The following is a 21,650-nucleotide window of genomic DNA, read 5'->3' as shown; positions in this document are numbered from 1 at the left end:
GGTTCAGGAGTACAAGGTCCCAGAATCAAACATTTCCTTTCTGCCTTGGTTCATTAAAAGTCCAAGAATGTAGGCCTTCAGGGCTCACAGAAGACGATTCATCTATTGACTAGAGCTTGTGCTTGAGAAAGGGTGAGGGGGGTTAGCCTGGAAGCCTGATTTTTGCCAATCTGTTGTTTTTGTAAGTGGTGCTTTGTACTTGTGCCCAGAGGTGCTAGTGATGAGTGTGTTGCTATAAAACTAGACATAAAACATGTGAAATGGAGCCTAAATCATAAATACAAAAATTGTAACAGCAGGTTAGATTTTATGACTCTAATTTGTCTTAAATTGACGCATAACATTGCTCTTGGCATCACTTGGAGTGCCGTATGCAAATCAAAGGTAAATATGTGCCCAGATAATTAAATTTAGTTCTGCAGTGAGGTCAATATTGATAACTGAGCACTAACCATAATTCTTGATGAAGGGATGAATTTTCTTTTTATTATTCTGTTGTGAAAGATAAATAACATATTGCCCATTTGCGTACACCTACAAAGTGATTAATCGAATATTTCAATGTAAATGTCACATGAATCTAAGGCAAAAAAAACAAAAATGGAGATTCTGTTAGGAAAACGAGACAGCATCTGGACCACACAAAATCTTCCCACTTCAGAAGTTAACGTCATCATTGGCTCAGAGTCCTGATGTAACAATGCGGTGGGATGTGGCAGGGAGAGGGAGGTCTCAAAGGAGGCTGGCTACCTGGCCACAGCTTTGAGAGGAGAAGAGATCATCCTGGGATAAGAGATTGTCTCTTAGGTCACTACCACAGACTTTAAGACCATCTACATGTTAAGTCCCAAATCTACATCCTCTCCCGTGAAATATGGGTCTCCTACTAAGAGTTCTACTTGAATGTTCAGTAAGGATCCCAACTATTGTACAATGCTTGGCAATTCCTCGAAACCTTTTCTCCCCTGGATTTCCCTCATCTCAGCAAATGGCACCAGCTTCTCTGTGTTTCCTCAAATACAACACCTAGGAGCCATCCTTGGTTTTCTTTTTCCCTCCACCTAGTTACTCTACACACATGTCCTGAATCCACACCTTCACCACCACATCACTCTCCTCTCCTGTGATGCTCCAGCCCCGCTGGCCTTCCTTCTGTTCCTCAACCACTCATTGTCTTCTCTTCACACTAATCATCTCAGATCATTCCCATCCTCGTGTCTTTGTTAATTCCTTCCTCTGCCTAGATGGCTCATACCCCAGGTCTGCACAGCAGCAGCTCCTTTTTGTCACTCAAATCTTTGCTTCAAGGTTTCTCCCTTAAGGATGCCTTCTCTGACCAACCTAAAATGAAGAAAACCCCAAAAACTTTTATCACATCTCCTTAATTTCCTACAGATTCCTCATGACTATCTGATAGTTTTTTATTGTTTATATATCGAGTTGCTTATTGTCTGTCTTCCCTGCTAGAATGTACATTATAAGAGAACTGAGACCTTGCCTGTCTCTGCTACCACTGTAGGACCAAAAGTAGTGCCCTGCCTAAAATAGGAGCTCGGCAAAATTTGTTAAATGAATGAATGAGCACTAGTCACTGAAAAGTAGACAGGTCTACTTGTTGGTAAAGCCAACCACCAAGTTGGTAAAGAAACGTACATATTAAGTAAGTCAGCCTTGCTCTGGGCACTATGTTAGCCACTTTTATGTATGTTATCTTATTTAATCTAATCCATATCTCTCTCAGAAGATTGTATTATGATAATCCCAAACGTCTCAGTCAATAAAACAAAAATCCAGGGAAGTTAAGTAGACTTTACCCAAGTTCGAACTGCTAATACATGCAAAGCTAGGTCTGACTGTACAATCCAGCCCCTTCCTGCAATCACACTGGTTGGCCATCAGATCATCACTCTTCATTTTTCTTATTAATTGGCAGTGGGAAATAGGGATTTATGATCAAAATAATGTATCATATACTAGCAAATTTTCTCAGATTCCAGTTATGTTTTATGCAAAAAAACTTCCAAGACTGCTCATCATACTAATCAAGGAAAAAGATATTTGTAAAGTAATAAAAGTTTAACAATAAAAATATATTTCATACTTAGTTATGCAAAAGAGACAAACATATGCGTAGGTTGTTGGGCTAAGTTGTCTTTTGGTAGAAGCTTGCAAACAGGCAGCCTGGATTCATTCTCTTTCTCCTTTCCCTCCTCCTCCTCTTCATTTTCCTCCTCCTTTTCCTCTTCCTCATCCTCCTTCTTCTCACTCTTTCTATCACTCATACACAAAAATATTGCTCTTGGAGTTCATACCAAGTCATGTAAATACTATCTTATATAAGCTAGGGACCATAGGCAAGAGATTGAGCATCTATGTACTTTCAGTTTCATCCTCTACACGTAACCCATATGCTCCCAAATTTCCCCACCTTTGGGAGGATGTTGGGGAAGAAAGAATATTTGTGAACCATCCCAGAACTTCCCAAATCCATAGGTGAATCTCGTTGCTTCTCTGGGATGTAGAAAACACACCAGATTTTTACAAATAGTACCATTTTTATCTTTTGGCTCACAACACTTGAAAAGGGGATTGTACCAGATGGCCTCTAACATCCCTGCCAGCTCTGGCCTCCCAGGAATCAACCAGCAGAGTGGAAAGAACATAGGATTTGAAGTAAAACAGATACAAATTGTAATAGTGAATCTCTCTGAACCTCTTTATTCTATAAAATTGACATAAAAAATTTGTTTCTCAGAGTGGTTGTAAAGACTAGTACTTAGGCACTTAGTACAAGGACTAGCACCTACATATTTTAAATGGTGACGATTATGATCATTTTGGTTTGAATTGTGTCCCCCACAAAAAAGACACATTGAAGCCCTCACCCTAAATACCTCCAAATATGACCTTATTTGAAGATAATGTGTTTGCAGAGAATATCAGGTTAAAAAGAGGTCATTAAGGTGGGCCCTAATCCAATATGACTGGTGTCCTTATTAAAAAAAAAAAAAAAAAGGAAATTCAGGCACAGAGACAAACTTGAGCACAGGGAGAATGCTTTGTGAAGATGAAAGCAGAGATGGAAATGATGTATCTACCAGCCAAAGAACACCACAGATTGCCAGCTCACCACCAAAATCTAGGTGAGAGGCATGGAACAAATTCTCCTTCACAGCCCTCGGAAGGAACCAGCCTCGCCAACACCTTGATCTTGGTCTTCTGGCTTCCAGAACTGCGAGACAATAAATTGCTCTTGTTTAAACCACTCGGGGGGCGCCTGGGTGGCTCAGTCGGTTGAGCGTCCGACTTCAGCCAGGTCACGATCTCGCGGTCCGTGAGTTCGAGCCCTGCGTCAGGCTCTGGGCTGATGGCTCAGAGCCTGGAGCCTGTTTCCGATTCTGTGCCTCCCTCTCTCTCTGCCCCTCCCCCGTTCATGCTCTGTCTCTCTCTGTCCCAAAAATAAATAAAAATAAATAAATAAATAAATAAATAAACAAACCACTCGGTTTGTGCTCCTTTGTTACTGCAGCTCTAGCAAACTAAGACACGATTCTGAGTGGCTAGCTGTTCCTGGTGGATTTGTATTATTTTTCCGCCGAGAAGTCAATGTTTTCTAAACTTTTTTGACAGCAAGGTCAATTGGCAAAATATGTTACATAGGTACATATATCATACAAAATGACATTGGCTATTATTATCTAAAATGCACCTTGGTATTTTTTGTTCTGTTATTTTTATTCTGGTGCTGACCTGCCAAATTGATTTCACAACCCTCAGTGGGGGGTGACCCCACTTGAGAAATGCTAAGCTAGACTATACACTTCTTGAGAACAAAGACACATCTCTCCTCCTCATACCGCCTAGCCAACCCTGAACCTCTATTAATCAAAAAACCCTTGATTATTGACTGTTAAGGCCAAAATATACGATACCTTCTTATGCCATTACTTTGGGCTTTGTTTATAAATCTATGCCAAAATATTTAATGCCCGTGGGAATTTAAAAATAACTTCCAGGAAGGTATGTACCAATGACTGGTGAATTTTCTTACATCAAATCATATTATTATAAAAATATATGTTAGCTGTTTCTTTGATACACATATGGGCTCTATCCTGAATGATCTTAACTCTCTCCAAGGGCACTAAGATTCTAGGTGCTGTTTATCTTCCAAAAAAAAACAAAAAACAAAAAAAAAACCAAAAACCAGCATATGTAAAAAAAAAAATAGCATATGTAAATCAAGCGTCCTTCTAATAAAAAGATAGCTTGTATGTTTTCCATCAGAAGATATATATACTGGCAAGGGAAAAGAATTTATTTTAATATTTCATATCACATTTTTACATTTTAAAAGGAATTATATCAAGGGGCGCCTGGGTGGCTCAGTCCATTAAGTGTCCGACTTTGGCTCAGTTCATGATCTCACAGTTCGTGGGTTTGAGCCCTGCATCCGTCTGTGCTGACAGCTCAGAGCCTGAAGTCTGCTTCAGATTCTGTGTCCCTCTCTCTCTGCCCTTCCCCCTCACGTGCTCTGTCTCTGTCTCTCAAAAACAAATAAATGTTAACAAACTTTTTTAAGAAAAGGAATTATATCAATAAATATTAGATAATAAGTGATAAATACTTCTCACTGGTAAAATAAGATGTTATCAAATGATGTAATTTTGAGAATGTCTGTGAGTTTATTAGTTTATTATGTTTATTTCCTTGATAAAAATTCAGAATATATATAACCCAATATTAAAGCAAAAAATAATTATTTGGTTCCTACTATATCTGCAAAAACTGATTAATAATAATATCTGCCCTCAAGACCTGCTTAAAACCTAGTAGAACTTGGGACACCTGGGTGGCTCAGTTGGTTAAGCATCTGACTCTTGATTTGGGCTCAGATCATGATCTCACAGTTTCTGGGATCAAGCCCCATGTCAGGCTCTGTGCTGAATGTGGAGCCTGTTTGGGATTCTCTCTCTCCTTCTCTCTTCTCTCTCTCAAACTAAATAAATAAACATTTTTTAATTAAAAAAAAAACCTAGTGGAACTTAAAAGACATAGGGGTTCTAGAAAAGGTGCAGTGTGACTACAGATAAACCCATGAGTCCCCAAATTCATCACTCCCAAAACCACCTCCACCAACCACGACTGCCAAATTATTCTCAATGAAAATAAGTAGTACAAGCAGAGATAAAACGTACACTGGCATTACGAACAAGGGCTGGGAGTTATTCATGTGCCAAAAAGCTTTAACACTCCCCTTCACACACTGCCTAGTAGGACCGACCCATCCACCTTATGCCTCAAAATTTTATCCTGGTGTTGGCAACCATACCAAGAAGAAAACACCCCTCCCTTCCCTCACCCCCCCAGGTAAATACGAAAACTTCAGTGCCTCACCCCCAAGGTCCTCACACTGTGTTCAGGCAGTTATGTTTTTAAAACTTACCAAAGTAAGATATTTTAACATACATTTCTACTTTGACTTCCCTCCGTTGCCATTTCCCCTAATGTAGGGTGGTGTGGGAGTGGCCTCAGGCAATCCAGCAAAGCAAAGAGGTGTTGAACTGGAGATATATTTGGTTGGGATTAGCGGGATTTATTTGTGTGATTCACAGTTAATTCTGAAACAGTAAAATTAGTCCTCCAGAAGAAGAATGGGTTGTGGGAATTCTCATGCACATTGTACCAACTCACTGAGCATCACAACATACAATTGTAGGGCCAGGGTTGTGTCATGGTATCAACACTTTCTACAGTACCCAACAACAGGAGTGTGCAGGTTATGGATAAGAAGCAGCTATTTAAATGTAAGGAGCCAGAAGCAAGTCTGTAGAAAATTCTTCCAAAACTTATCTCTCATTTAGGAGAGAAACTTGACAGAAGCTTTGCCAAATTTGACAACACTAAGTACACGGTATTATCCATGTACTTCCATCCAAGGTGGGAGTTGAAAGAAACTTTTCAAAAGATAAATAAAAAATTTTTAATTAAATTAATAAAAAGCAATGAATTAAAAACAAACATTGATAATTCATTATAGAAAAAAAACTAATGTATCTTTTTATTCTCTTTAAAAAGGTGATCAAAGACAAAGCAGGCAAAAAATGTAAGAAAAGTTCTTATTTTTTGTCAGGAAGTATAGCAATTGCCAGGCACCAAAGCAGTAAATACAGTCAGCCTAATGGCAGGAGATATCAGAAAAGAAAATGCTTGTTTAAAAAAACAAAAACAAAAACAAACAAAAAAGCCTTTCTGGAGTAAGGGTTTGCCTTGAAGTGAAACTTAGATCATTTCTTTTTCTTTTTTTTTCTTTTTTTAATGTTTATTTATCTTGAAGGAGAGAGAGAGAGCACGTGAGCAGGAGAGGGGCAGAGAGAGAGGGAGACAAGAATCTGAAGCAGGCTCCAGGTTCTGAGCTGTCAGCACAGAGGCCGACAAGGGCTCAAACTCCTGAGCGGTGAGATCATGACCTGAGCTGAAGTCAGACGCTCAACTGACTGAGCCACCCAGGTGTCCCCAAAACTTGGATCGTTTCTGAGAGCTGAGCCATGTGGGGAAGCTCAGGTAAGAGACAAAGATGGGCTCCGTGGGAGTTGGTACAAAGGATAGTCAAGAAGAAAAGTGAAATATTCTGGGGCCAAAATATCTCAAAACACAACAGGACAAACAATCTCCCTGAAGGGAGTTCTTGTAAATAGCTAAGCCAGGAAAATGCAACTCATTCTCTAAAGAGTAGTACAAAGTTGATACACCTTCAATACTACAATACTACAAGAAAAATGGTCCTGTCAGCAAAACTGACCAGACAAAAACACCTCCCGGGGAAAGCTTGCCACAGAACTGATGAAAATAGTGACCATGTATTTTGCCATGAATTTTTTAAAGTTATTTTTCTCTAAAAAGTAAGCACAGGAAGCAGAAATGCAGAAACTTGGGGAACAGATTATGAGAAAACAAGAGGAAATGGCAAGAAAAAGGAATGAGATGAATTAAATATTGTGAGAACTCATGAGAATAATTAAAAGGAAAGAAGCATTCATGAGGACCAAACTGAAATGAAAACAAAAAAGGATAAATATTGTGGGGGAAGGAGTGGTTACTACCAATTATACATGTTAGAAAAGCAGTCAAAATAAGACAAATAAGGCAAAAGTTATCAAAGAAGAGAGAAATTGCAAGAAAAGAGAAAAAAAAACAGGTAAATGAGTTCTACCATAAATATAACTTGAACAGTAGGTTAGAACAAAATTTTAACTTTCTTGAAATAAGAATTTACACATTGAAATACCATACCATGTGCCAGAGAAAACTGACCCAGGAAAGTCAGGACTGAAACAAACCCTAGTAAAATTATTGGAATTTAAATATTAAAAGAAATTATTCCATCTGTCGGGCATAATGATTAAGACACTTATAAGGGAAAGAAATGGCCTCAGATCAGATTTTCCACAGCATCCTTCAAAGCCAAAAACAGTAGAGTAATCTCTAGTAGACCCTCAAGGAGAAAAGTGAGCAAAGGATTTTATAGCCAGCCAAGCTATCTTCCTGAATAAAGGCTACAGAAAAACAGTGTTGCACATTTAATTCAGGGAATATTTTTCTAATAAACCCTTCTTGAGGAAATATCTAGGAAATGAATTCCAGCCAACTGAGAGAAGATTTGGGAAACTGCAGCAAAATGACTGATAGAGCACATTAAATGTATTTAACTGCAGAACTAAGATTAAAATAAATGTGAGGATTATGGAGACATCATATTATAAATATTAAATAGGTACATACTCTGTGCCAAGCAACTACCTTCATAGTTGTATTTCACACGTATCCAAAAGGATATCTTTAAGCATTTTGTTGCAGCATTATTTATAATAGCCCCCCAAATTTCAAACAATGTAACTGTCCATGAAAATTTTAATGCAGGCAAAAGAGTACAATATAATGCTTATGGATAAATATATAGTTAAAATCAGGACTGGCTACATAATTTGCAGAGCTTAGTGAAAAATGAAAATGTAGGGCTGTACTGTAATATTTCATAAGTGCTGTCTTGACCCAGTTTTGAAGTCATGGCTTAAAAACCTCAATTTCCCTTCACTAGCAGTTTGCTAAATCCCAGCTCCAACCACTTGCCTTGTCAGACTCTCACTCTCTGGGGCCACTATGCACATATCCAACTGCCTCCCTTATCAAGACCCAATACTTTAGGGCCAGGTACCAGACAACTAGAGACAGCCCTTTCTCCCAGGAGCATATAAAATTATTCAAATTGACCAATTCACAGGGACCCCAGGAAACATAGCTAACCCCAAAGCCTGCCTTACATAAACTATTACATTAAATAGCTCCAGCTTGCTGTTACCCTGTCCCAGGAGCAACTCTCTTTGTTGTCTTGCACAGTAGCTTTCTCTTATTTGCAGTAAGAAAGATTTCTGCCTTTCATCCACTTTCATGTCCATGTGTTGTACCCCATCATCAAAAGAATTTTTAAATCTTATAAAACAGAGGCCACTTGCCTTTGTTAACATTTCAAAAGGGCAACAGCAGAACCATAAACCAAGGACAGGACCCATCTAAACACAGACCCCAGGCAACTGCACAGGTTATGTAGCCATAAAACTGGCCCTGGTTAAAACTTTGCAACACATGTAACTCATAAGCACTGAATTCAAAAGAGTATTTACTCCTAGAGAAGGAAGGAGGAGAATTAGACAATAGGAGAACTGAGGGTTTCAATCGCAACTAATCTTATTTTGCTTAATGAAAAAAAAAAAATTCAAAGCCAAGTATGTTAAAACACTAACACTTTATAAATCTAGGTGACAGATATATGGGTGTTTGCTATATTTTATGAAAGTCTGAACTATTTCACTTTTTAAAAAATAATTAAAACAGTAATATAACTAGATGCAAAAATGTTCAACAAAAGCGTAACAAACAAATCCAACAATACATTAAAAAAATCATTCACTGGGATGCCTGGGTGGCTCAGTCGCTTAAGTGTCTGACTTCAGCTCAGGTCATGATATCACAGTCTGTGAGTTCGAGCCCTGCATCAGGCTCTGTGCTGACAGCTCAGAGCCTGGAGCCTGCTTCGGATTCTGTGTCTCCCTCTCTCTCTGCCCCTCCCCTGCTCATGCTCTGTCTCTCTCTGTCTCAAAAATAAATAAAAACATTTAAAAAAAATCATTCACCACAATCAAGTGGGATACAAGGGTGGTTCAATAGTCACAAATCAATCAATGTGATATATCATATCAACAAGAGAAACAATAAAAATCATATGATCATTTCAATAGATGCAGAAAAAGCATTGGACAAAGTACAACATCCATTCATGATAAAAGCCTTCAACAAAGTAGATTTGGAGGGAACATACCTCAACAAAATAAAGGCCATCTATGAAAAACCCACAGTTAAGGGGAAAGACAGATTTTCCTCTACAGTCAGGAACAAGACAGGGCTTTCCATTATAACCACCTTCACTCAACCTAGTCCTGGGAGTCCTGCCCATAGCAATCAGACAAGAAAAAGAAATAAAAGACATCCAAATTGGTAAGGAAGAAGTAAAACTTCCACTATTTACAGATGACAGGATACTATATATAGAAAACTCAAAATACTCCACCAAAACTACTAGAACTGTTAAACAATTCATGAAGATTGTATAATACAAAATATCAGAAATCCATTGCATTTCTTTACACTAATAATGAAGCAGCAGAGAGATATTAAGAAAATAATCTCATTTGCAATTGCACCAAAAAAATAAAATAAAATACCCAGGAATAAACTTGACCAAGGAGGTGAAAGACCTGTACTCTGAAAACTATAAAACAATGATAAAAGAAAGTGAAGATGACACAAACAAGTGGAAAGATATGCCATGCTCATAGATTGGAAAACAAATATTATTAAAATGTCCATACTACCTAAAGCAATCTTTAGATTTACCTATTAAAATACCAACAGCATTTTTCACAGAACTAAAACAAAAAAAAATCACAAAATTTGTATGGAACTACAAAAAATCCTGAATAGCTAAAGCAACCTTGAATAAGAAAAGCAAAACTGGATGTATCACAATACCAGATTTCAAGTTACACTGCAAATCTGTAGGAATCAAAATAGTATGGTTCTGGCACAAAAATAGACACATAGACCAGTAGAACAGAACAGGGAGCCCAGAAATAAACCCACAATTATATGTTCAATTAATCTTCAACAAAGGAGGCAAGAATATGCAATGGGAAAAAGAATCTCTTCAACAACTGGTGTTGGGAGAACTGGAGAGCTACTTGCAAAATAATGAAACTGGACCACTTTCTTACACCACACACAATAATAAATTCAAAATGGATTAAGGACCTAAATTTGAGGCTGAAACCATAAAAATCCTAAAAGAAAGCCCAGGCAGTAATTTCTCTGACATCAGCTGTAACTGCTTTGTCTAGCTATGTCTCCTGAGACAAGGGAAATAAAAGCAAAAATAACCTATTGGGACATCAAAATACAAAAGCTTCTGCACAGCAAAGGAAACAATCAACAAAACTAAAAGACAACCTACGGAATAAGAGAAGATATTTGCAAATGGCATATCCAAAAAAGGGTCAGTATCCAAGATATATAAAGAACTGCTACAACTCAATACCCAAAAAAACAAATAGTCCAATTAAAAATGGGCAGAAGATATGAACAGACATTTCTCCAAAGAAGACATACATATGGCTGACAGACACATGAAAAGATGCTCAACAGCACTTATCTTCAAGGAAATGCAAATTAAAACCACAATGAGATACCACTTCACACCTGTCAGAATGGCTAAAATTAACAACACCGGAAACAACAGATGTTGCTGAGGATATGGAGAAGGGGAAACCCTCTTACACTGATGGTGGGAACGTAAACTGGTACAGCCACTCTGGAAAACAGTACAGAGTTTCCTCAAAAATTTAAAAATGAACTACCCTACAACCCAGCAATTGCACTACTAGGTATTTACCAAAAGGATATAAAAATACATATTGGAAGGGGCATAGGCACCCTAATGTTTAGAGCAGCATTATCAACAATAGCCAAACTACAGAAAGAGCCCAAATATTCATTGACTGATGAATGGATAAAGAAGATATGGTATGCATACACCATGGAATATTACTCAGCCATCATAAAGGATGAAATCTTGCCACCTACAATGTCGTGGATAGAACTAGACTGTATTATGCTATGCAAAATAAGTCAGTCAGAGAAAGACAAATACAGTATGATTTCACTCATATGTGGACTTTAAGAAACAAAACAGATGAACATTTGGGAAGGGAAAAAGAGAGAGAGAGAAGGAAGCAAAACCATAAGAAACTCTTAACTATATAACAAACTGAGGGTTGATGGAGGGAGGTGGGGGGGATGGACTAAATGGACAATGGCGGGTACTTGTTATGATGAGAGCTGAGTGTTATATATAAGTGATGAATTACTAAATTCTACTCCTGAAACCAATATTATACTATATGTTAATTAACTAGAATTTAAATAAAAATTTGAAACAACAACAACAAAAAAGAAAAACAGAACTACCATATGATCCAGTAATTCCACTACTGGATATTTACCCAAAGCGTACCAAAACACTAATTTGAAAAGATATATGCACCTCTATGTTTATCGCAGTATTATTTGCAATAGCCAAACTATGGAAGCAGCCCAAGTACCCAGTGATAGATGAAAGGATGAAGAACAAGTGGTATATATATATATATATATATATATATATATATATATATACAATGGAATATTACTTGGCCATAAATAAGAATGAAATCTTGCCATTTGCAACAAATGGATGGAACTAGAGAGTATAATGCTAAGTGAAATAAATTAGCCAGAGAAAGACAAATACTATATTATTTCACTCATATGTGGAATTTCAGAAACACAACAAACATACAAATAAAAATGAGAGAGACAAACCAAAAAACAGACTTAACCATAGAGAACAAATTGGTGGTTACCAAAGGTAACAGACTCTTAACCAGAGAGAACAAATTGATGGTTACCACAGGTCACTATATTGTATACCTAAAACTAATAAAACACTGTATATTAACTCTACTGAGTTTAAAATAAAATAAAAACAGTAATACAATTAATGCAGAGAACAGTTCACAATTAAATGCTAGAACAGTATTCAAAAATTTTTAGGATGTACTTTAGAGTCTCCAAGCCTTAAGAATGATTTTGAAAGCAGATTAAAATTAAGGAAAATGAGTTTGGAAATGTTGAAACAAAGGAAAATGGTGGTTGCCAGGGTCTGGGAGAGGGGGAAATGGGGAGCTGCTGTTCAATGAGCATAGAGTTTCACTCATACAAGATGAAAAAGTTCCAGAGATCCTCTTTAGAACTTGTACTTATAGAGCACCTGGGTCTCAGTTGGTTAAGTGTCTGACTTCAGCTCAGGTCATGATCTCATGGTTTGTGAGTTTGAGCCCCGCGTCGGGCTCTGTGCTGACAGCTTGGAGCCTGGAGCCTGCTTCGGGTTCTGTGTCTCCCTCTCTCTCTGTCCCTCCCCTACTCACTTGCACTTTCTCTCTCTCAAAAATAAACATTAAAAAAATTTTTTTAATAAAAAAAGAACTTGTACTTATAAATTTTACTTACAGTTAACAACATTGTACTACACACTTAAAATTTTGTTAAGAAGTTAATTTTCATGTTATGTGCTTTTTACCACACAAAAAAGAAAAATCCACCTTGGATATTAGTGTATATCCCCAAGCTTTAATTTGCTCTACATTTAAATGATATTAATAATAATTTGGTGTATTTTTAGCATTATAATAAGAATTAAAGAATGCATGTTAATCATTAAATACAGGAGCACCTGGGTGGCTCAGTCAGTTGAGCGTCCAACTTCGGCTCAGGTCAGATCTCATGGCTCATTGAGTTCAAGCCCCGCGTCGGGCTCTGTGCTGACAGTTCAGAGCCTGGAGCCTGCTTCAGATTCTGTCTCCCTTTCTTTCTCTCTGTCCTTCCCCCACTTGCATTCAGTCTCTTTCTCTCAAATATAAATAAACATTTAAAAAAATCATTAAATACAATATTCATGTTTAACATTGGTATTATTATTATCAACACATCACTGAGAAATGCAAGTAGATGGTTCACCAAAAAAACCAAACAGAACAAGAAAGTGGGAATATATGTTACTGTAATATAAAGTATAAAGAAAGATAAATCAAAATAAATTACAAATATTCTCCAAAAAATAAAGAACATAGTTACTTCCATATTTCCTAGTTTTTGAATTTTTCCCTTTTCTAGTATGAAAAGGAAATTGAGACTCATTATTTCTCTGCATAATGTCTACCATCTATTAATTTTTTTTCTTTCTTTAAACAGCATCAACTGTCATCTGAAGACTTAGCAACATTCATGAGTGTCCAGATTTGTGAGACCGCAACATAGGTAAGACTGCTTGAGTAAAATAAAGGGCAAGATTTAGTATATTAATTGCCATTTATTCACTATTCTTTAGTAAATGCAATTAGGGAGAATGTCAGAAATCTTATTTAATATTCATGGTCACCTATCTGGTCACAATGAATAGGAATGATGACTAGAAAATCGTACAGATGTGTCTCACAAGCCATAATCCCAACAGCAACATGTGGCCCTGCAGTGACTTTATTTCTGGGGTGTGGAAGTTGGCAAGAGGGTAGAATGTCTTCACTTTGCCCCTTTGGACTTCACCACACCCTTCCCTTCACAGACTTTGTGTTCTGGAGCTGATCTTTCCCTCCTCTGTCTTCATCCAAATGGTTTTATCCAAGTGGAGGACAGGGGTAGGAGACTGGAAACAGGGCAGCAGTGAGATCAGGTATTTCTAGCCCCAGCTCCCCACCCCCAGTTTGCAGTTCACACCCTCACTTTACCTGCGCTTGGGGCTCCTGGGCAGCCCTATCTGTAGAGCTCCCTGCCCTTGTCCAGACATGGATATGGGCTCTCCACAATTGCTTGCTTCAGGGTACTGCCCTGTTTCCCTAAATCCTGCCCACAGTTCTACTAGGCTCTTCTCAAACCACCCAATTTCAAGTTCCCAATGATGTCTTGCTGGGACTAGGAGGAAGAGAAGAAAAGTTCAAAACCAAAATGAGGAAGAGGTACATGCATAAATGTTAAGGTGCCTATAGGTGATCAGCTACACAACCCTCCACCACACCACTATAATGTCTCTATTTTTGTGGGAAAAAATAGAATTAAGTAAATGTTATGCAACTAAAACACCACATGACAAGCATATATCATTTTATTGCACTTTACTGTGCTTGTTTTATTTTACAAATTGAAGGTTCAAGACTTCAGTGGGGGAAGTAACTGCAGATGTGTAGCAATAGCAAGAGAACTAGAATTAAAGTGGAGCCTGAAGATGGGATGGAACGGCTGCTATCTCATGATAAATCTTGAACAGATGAGGACTTGCTTCTTATGGATAAGCAGAGAAAGTGATTTCTTGAGATGAACCTACTGCTGGGGAAGATGCTGTGAACACTGTTGAAATGACAACAAAGGATTTAGAGTATCACATAAACTTAGTTGCTAAAGCAGAGCAGGGTTTGAGAGAATTGACTCCGATTTTGAAAGAAGTTCTCCTGTGAGTAAAATGCTATCGGACAGCATTGCATGCTGGAGAGAAATCGTTCATGAAAGGACAGGTCAACAGATGTGGCAAATTTCATTGTCTTATTTTAAGAAATTGCCACAGCCCCTCCAACCTTTGGCAACCACCACCCTGATCAGTCAGCAGCCATCAACATGGAGGCAAGACCTCCACCAGCAAAAAGATTACAACTCGCTGAAAGCCCAGGAGATTCTTAGCTTTTTTTTTTTTTTAACAATGAAGTATTTTTAAATTAAGTCATGAACACTTTTTAGACATAATGGCATTGCACACTTAACAGACTACAGTGTAGTGTAAGCATAACTTTTATATGCACTGGACAAGCAAAAAATTCATTTGATTTGGTTGACTGCAATATTCACATTGTTGAGTGGTCTCAATCAGACCTGCAATATCTCTGAGGTCTGACTGCATTATGAGCACCCTAACTGTAATTATTCCATGCTTCTAAACAAGTCTATATTTTGTAGAATGCTTTTGACTACTTTTTAAATCATTTAGTCACTTAAACCCCCACTCCCAAAACACGTAAGCAGCTTAAGACAGATTTGAGTCACTCTTAAAGATGAAGAAATTGAGGGTCGCGTGGGTGGCTTAGTCGGTTGAACGACCGACTTCGGCTCAGGTCATGCTCTCACAGCTGGTGAGTTCGAGCTCCGCGTCGGGCTCTGTGCTGACAGCTCAGAGCCTGGAACCTGCTTCGGATTCTGTGTCTCCCTCTCTCTCTGCCCCTATCCCACTCACATTCTGTCTCTGTCTCTCTCAAAAATAAACAAACATTAAAGAAAGAAAAAAGATGAAGAAATTGAGCCCTGGCCCAAAACAATTAAATGATTTGCAACGTGTTTCATAAGAGGCCAGAAACCCCATTTGGGGGATTTAAACTCATTGCATGGATTCTGAATGGTTTCTGACATTTTTAACTCACTAGAAGTGCCACCTACAAGTTTTAATAAAGATTTAATATAAATCTTTGTGAGTTCACTAACATAAATGATGCCTTTCACTGCCTGACAACCTATGTTGCAAAGGAGAGCTGAATTGAAATTAATAATATCCTACAATGGAAAAATTTGCTGCCTTGTCATTCCCACTCTGAATTAAGTATTCTGGGTCAAGGGGAGACTTCCAGAGGGAAGTTAGTCCCAGAATTTTTCATCTTCTTCCTTTGCAAACAGAATCCAGAGTGCCCCCCTGTGTATAAAGTGGAAATAAATCCCTACTCTTGCCATTATTACCAAGGTAAATTTATGTATGTGTGCTTATTTTTTCTCATAAAATATTTTATTTTGGTGACAGTTTTTAAGCACAAATATTATTTAATAAATTGTCATATGGTTGGCATCCCTATTTATAATTCAAGCCATATCTTGTTGATAGTTGGACTGAGGAATCTAAGAAATGGGGACAAGTCCAAACAGAAGCCTCATTTTATTCTAAGTGAAAATTAAAGCCCCAGATATCTAAATGATATTCATATCTTATAAATAATTACAATTTGAGATTTAAAATCTTGAACAGCATGGTCACACAGTTGAAAACATATTATGACAAAGTTTACAAACCTTCACCATGGATGTCAAAGGTTTCCTCTCATCAAGGCTTTTGCCTAAATTAATTTGCCTCAGGTAACTCCCTTCTTCAGCAAAAAGAATCCCTGAGTTTTTTTTTCTATGAGCCTTATAAAGTTTTCCATTATCAGAGAGATTGTTACACAAACTATGTTTAACAACCTGCAAAAAAGGACACCATTTACCTATCAGTGAAGATTTGATTAAGATTAGCAGAACTTCTAACCAACTCCCACATAAATGTTCCGGTTATTAAAATATTTTATCCAGTTACCTCCTGGGGAAACCATCCATCACATTTCTAAAATTACAATTTTGAAACACTAGGTACACCAATGATATAATATGTTTTATGGTACAAATATTGATAACCAGTCATATTTTTATAGTTAGAGAGCAATTAGATTAAATTTTGGAGAGTAAATTGTCTGATTTTGTGCACAGACCTTACTTTAAGTTACTTATGTATTCCTACATTCTCATCTATTTGTTGTGTTCTAGTGTCCTCCAATGGATATTCCTGATAGTACTGGTATTACAGAATCTATTTGAATTTGAGAATCACCAGGAGGCTGGATGGTATATGAGCTTTATCAGCAAACTATTCCTGAAAGAAACCCAGTTCTCCCAGTCTGAGCAAAAATCAACCACTCTTGTGGCACATCCAAAAATCATTCTCCTTTATAGGAGCTCCAGAGTTGTTCAGATTAAATGCTATCATTTCCCTTCTCTTATTTACATACTGAATAATCTTGAAAGTAATAGACCTATATATATGAAAGTGGTTGTTGAAAGTGTAGTGAGTATGATTTAGTGACTGGAGTTCAGAGGTATGGAGCACAGAGTTAGATTTTGGAGATCAAGTAAGATACAATTAATATTCTTTTATTGGCCTAGAGAATAATAGGAAGTATTCCAGAACACATGAAGTTTGATTCTAAAGCAGTTTGTTATGCAAACTAAGAAAAGATTAAGAAATAATCTTAACATCAATAAATAGACCAGTCTGAAATATGGAGAAGTCTGAATCCAAACACAGAATTTAAAGAACAGTGCTTTTGTATTTTCATGGCCACGATTAGGATGTAGTTTCAATAGATAAGCCAAATAAGTATAATAAAACCCAGGGCTATTCTTGGAAATTGATTGTGACCAGGGGTATTTAGCAACAACATGCCTCAAGTTTTCTGATTGCCATTTTAAATAATCCTTCTTATTCCCACAACAGGTGTTAGATCTTATAGTAGATCAAGCGTCCCAGTTTTGATCCAGAAAACACTGTGACTCAAACTGTGGGTGGAAGGAAGGAGGTACATAAAGAGGAACTTGAATCTATTGGATATATATGAATAACTAACTCCTTGGGAAAATAAGAATGTGGGCTATGCCCTGCTTTCCCACAGAGTTAGAGACAGCTAAAATATGGTGCTTTCTGATATTTTCAGAATGTAATTACTAGGGCATTTAAAATAGCCATATAGCACTATTATTATCTGTAGGGACAATATCATAGGTGTGTCTTTCACTTACCTATCCATTTCATGGGAATTCCAAAGATCTGCTGTTGTGCCTGCAAAATACGAGGTCTGAAAAGGTCCTGAGCATTAAATGGCAGTCAGATATATCAATAAAATGATGAATCATAGTCCTCAAGGAACTCCAACGATTCGATGTTAATCTGAGATTATGAGTGTATCCTGAATTGAAATAAAATCATGCTTATGGCACATCCTAAAAGTAAGTAAGAAATAACTCCAGTGAGTTGAATGCAAATGTGAAAGTATACGGGCTTGCATGTACCTTCCTGGGGGGGACCTGATTATAGTTATGAATACAATGTTATGAGTCCCACTGAGCTGTACCATCAAGAAGAGAGTAGGTTACTTGTCAGTTCCCTCATCCATGCTTATTGACAAACATGAACTACAGAGCACAGACGAGTACATGAAGGGACTACATGCATGTAAGTGTGCACATATGGGTGAATATGAATGTGGATATGGCTGTATCAGTAACCACTGGAGGCCCACAGCACCTAGCATCTCCCGAGAGAAAATCCACCAAGTTTTTGAGAGTCTGTGTGAGATAATTAGCAGAGATAAAAGAAAAAGTGATATTTCCTAAATGCACTTATACCGGTATCTGTGGTACCCAGCACAGATGCAGAGCTGCTTACATGCAGAATTACTCCAGCTTTAGGTGACTTAGAAATAGTGCTTGAGCTCCCACAAGTTCTGGTGTAACTCTTGCACACTTAGGCATTTTCATTTGCAACTGTGCTCTTCTGATAAGATTCTGGGTGTCCAGAAGCTTATAACTTTTGGAGAATGTAGCTGATGTCTCTGCTAAGTATCCTGACTACATGGACTTCCTTAGCTATCCTTTAGATAAATAAATCTGGTATCACTCATCCATGAGCTGTCTCTGGTGCTCTATCAATCTGAATCTAGTATTTTCATTTGTCAATGTAATTATCGCACAGTGATTTAAATAAAGCTAAAACCTACACATAAATTTCATTATGAAATTTCTTATAATGAATATACTGTCTCCTGTGATTATCACATTCACTCTGGTGACTCTATAATCACACATTTCAGGAAAACCATAGCTCCAAAGAGCCAACTAGTCACAAGACATCTCAGCGTAAATATCCTGGTAGCATGACTACCTCTCTTATTCTGAAATCTAGGCATTAGGTTTGCCCAGGGTATGTTCTTTTCATGGAAATGGAAGAAGTTCAAAAAGGCAAACCCAACCATGCAAGGAAATCATTGGCCAAAGCAAGTTACATGGCCAAGTCCAAAGTCGAGTCACAGAAATACATTCTGTCCATCATGAAATGATGGTAAGAATTTGGATATATAAAAACCAGTACAGGGAAATAAAAAAGTAGTACAAATAACTCAATCTAACACAATCACCAAGGTAAACAGGAAAAATAACTAGATTAGGAGACAGAATACCTGGATTCTAAATCTTGTCCAGCCACTATTTATTTGAGCAAGGGAACCAGGTAGCTATGAAGGAAGTAGACAATGATTCACGAAGCTTTATGTAGTTCCAATTATTCTCTTGAGTTCATTATCTCTTACTTCAAATCAATTCCATCTCCTAGCATGCATATTGCTTTCATAGTTAACAGTCTCTAGCTCAGGATCAATAGATTAGTCTTTGACTTCTGTAAGTGAACAGTGAGTCACTTCCATTAATATTGCCCTTACATTATATTTTCTAGAGGCATCTACCCTTGGCCCTTCACATGTACTCCTTCCTGTGCTTGATGTTTAAACTCAATCCTTAATTGCTGAAAAAGTGTCCTAGAATGTCTCAAAATTTTTATATCATTTAGCTTAATTAATTTTTCTAAGCTACCCCTTAATCAAGTCCATACCCAAACCTTGACTGAGTCCCTCCCCATCCTTTCTTACAGGTCCAAATTCATTAGCCTATCATTCAAAGATATCAAACTCTCCTCTGCTTTCTTTTGGTTATTCACTATATCCACTCCGCTTGAAGAAAATAAAATCCTCCAAATATTATAAGCTTTCTACTGGTAACCTTTCTATGGGTAACAAAACTATCCAAAACTTAGAAATAAAGCAAAAGAACTATTACCATGTCCTTTCAATGATATTTGGAGGCATTGCTTAAAGGTCCACCCAAAAATTATTTAATATTCTTTGTTCAACTCACTGTTTACCATTAAAGATCTAGATATAATGAAGTCACATTTTGACATGTAGATTTTTGTCCAGTAGAAAATACAACCTCAAGGTTATAGTTTATTATCTTATAGAATATCACCTAGTTTTATATCTAGCCCAGCAATCATATCCTAATTTTTCTTTATTACAATTCTAAGGATATCTAGCTCCTCAAATGCTCTTTGAACCAGCCACGCCATCATACTGGTTTCCTCATTAACTAATGAGATGAATAAAGTCTTTGATGTGTGTTCATCTAAAATTTATAAAACAGCTATGTTTTCAACTTTTTGAAAAACACACTTTAGCATTAATCTGTTTTTAAAAACCTTTTCTCATTCTTTCTTCCATTGCTCATACCATTGCCCCCTAACAGAAATGTCTGCCAATTATCTAAGCTTATCAAAATCCTACCCCTCCTTCAAATTCTTGTTCTAGTACTATTTGCTAGCAAGGGCCTTCTCTTTCTTTAAACTGATCAGGCATTTATAGCCTGTATTATTACTCTTGCATCTTTGTGATTTTATCTATTTTTAAACCTTTATTTTGTTTTCTTGACCCGATGAGAGCCTAAGCAACAAGCTCATTGTTGACTTTTAATCATAACAAAATAAATTAAAAGTATGTTTAAACACTAATATTTATACTTACACCAAGGAAATGACTGCTGTGTGACAATTTACCCAACTTTTGAAAGCATAATAATTGATACCTTGATATTTCATAGACTATTACAGAGTATTTAAAAAGAGAAAAAATTAAACAAGGAACCATTCAAAATCAAAAGTATATTGATTAACACAGGAACTACTTTCCTAGGCCAGCTTAGACAACATCTGGGAAACACTAAATAAATAAAGTGTTTGCAAAGTGAAAAAGAATCAGCACAGATAGAAAGAGGGTGCCAGACACAGCTGCAGAGTCAGTCTTTTCTGAGAAATTCACTTTTAAAGAATAACTTGTAAATTTATGTAGCACAAAAAGTACTGTCATCTCAGAAGTAAAAACAGTGCAGCAGTCCCCAAGAAGAGGAGTATGGGTGCTTCCTTGCACATGCTCACCTATGGCTCAAGGTCCTTCTACGTACATATTTACTTAAGATATTCTACATCAGCACCTAAACACTATGACAGCTATATTCCAACACAAAACAATGGGAAAAGCTAATTCTGAATTTTAGTTATATTTTTCTGAAAAAATATTTTCATTATTAACTAGTTGTTTCAGCTGGGAATATGATTGAAGGACACAATGCAAAATTAAAATTGAAAGAAGCTGAAATTCTATATTTTTTCCATTCATCTAGAAAGAAAGGCATCCTTACTCCCAGCCCTTTTTTAAAAAAATTTTTTAAATATTTGTTTATTTATGAGAGCTAGAGACAGAGTGTGAGTGGAGGGGCAGAGAGAGAGAGAGGGAGACACAGAGTCGGAAGCAGGCTCCAGGCCGTCAGCACAGAGCCCGACGTGGGGCTCAAATCCACGAACCGTGAGATCATGACCTGAGCTGAAGTCCGACACTCAGGTGTCGGACTGAGCCACCCAGGTGCCCCCTCTCCAGCCCATTAACCAAGTTTCCCTTTCTGTATAGTTCCACACATCTAGGCTTATGGGTAACTGAAGAGCAATATTGACATCAGGCTTCATGATTCCAGGAACTTTGTGTGGCTTGCCCTAGGCTATGTCTTACGTCCAC

This window comes from Herpailurus yagouaroundi, unplaced genomic scaffold (assembly GCF_014898765.1).
Source record: "Herpailurus yagouaroundi ecotype Mexico unplaced genomic scaffold, PumYag 159, whole genome shotgun sequence".
NCBI classification, from domain to species: domain Eukaryota; kingdom Metazoa; phylum Chordata; class Mammalia; order Carnivora; family Felidae; genus Herpailurus; species Herpailurus yagouaroundi.
This window is presented reverse-complemented; position numbering follows the sequence as displayed.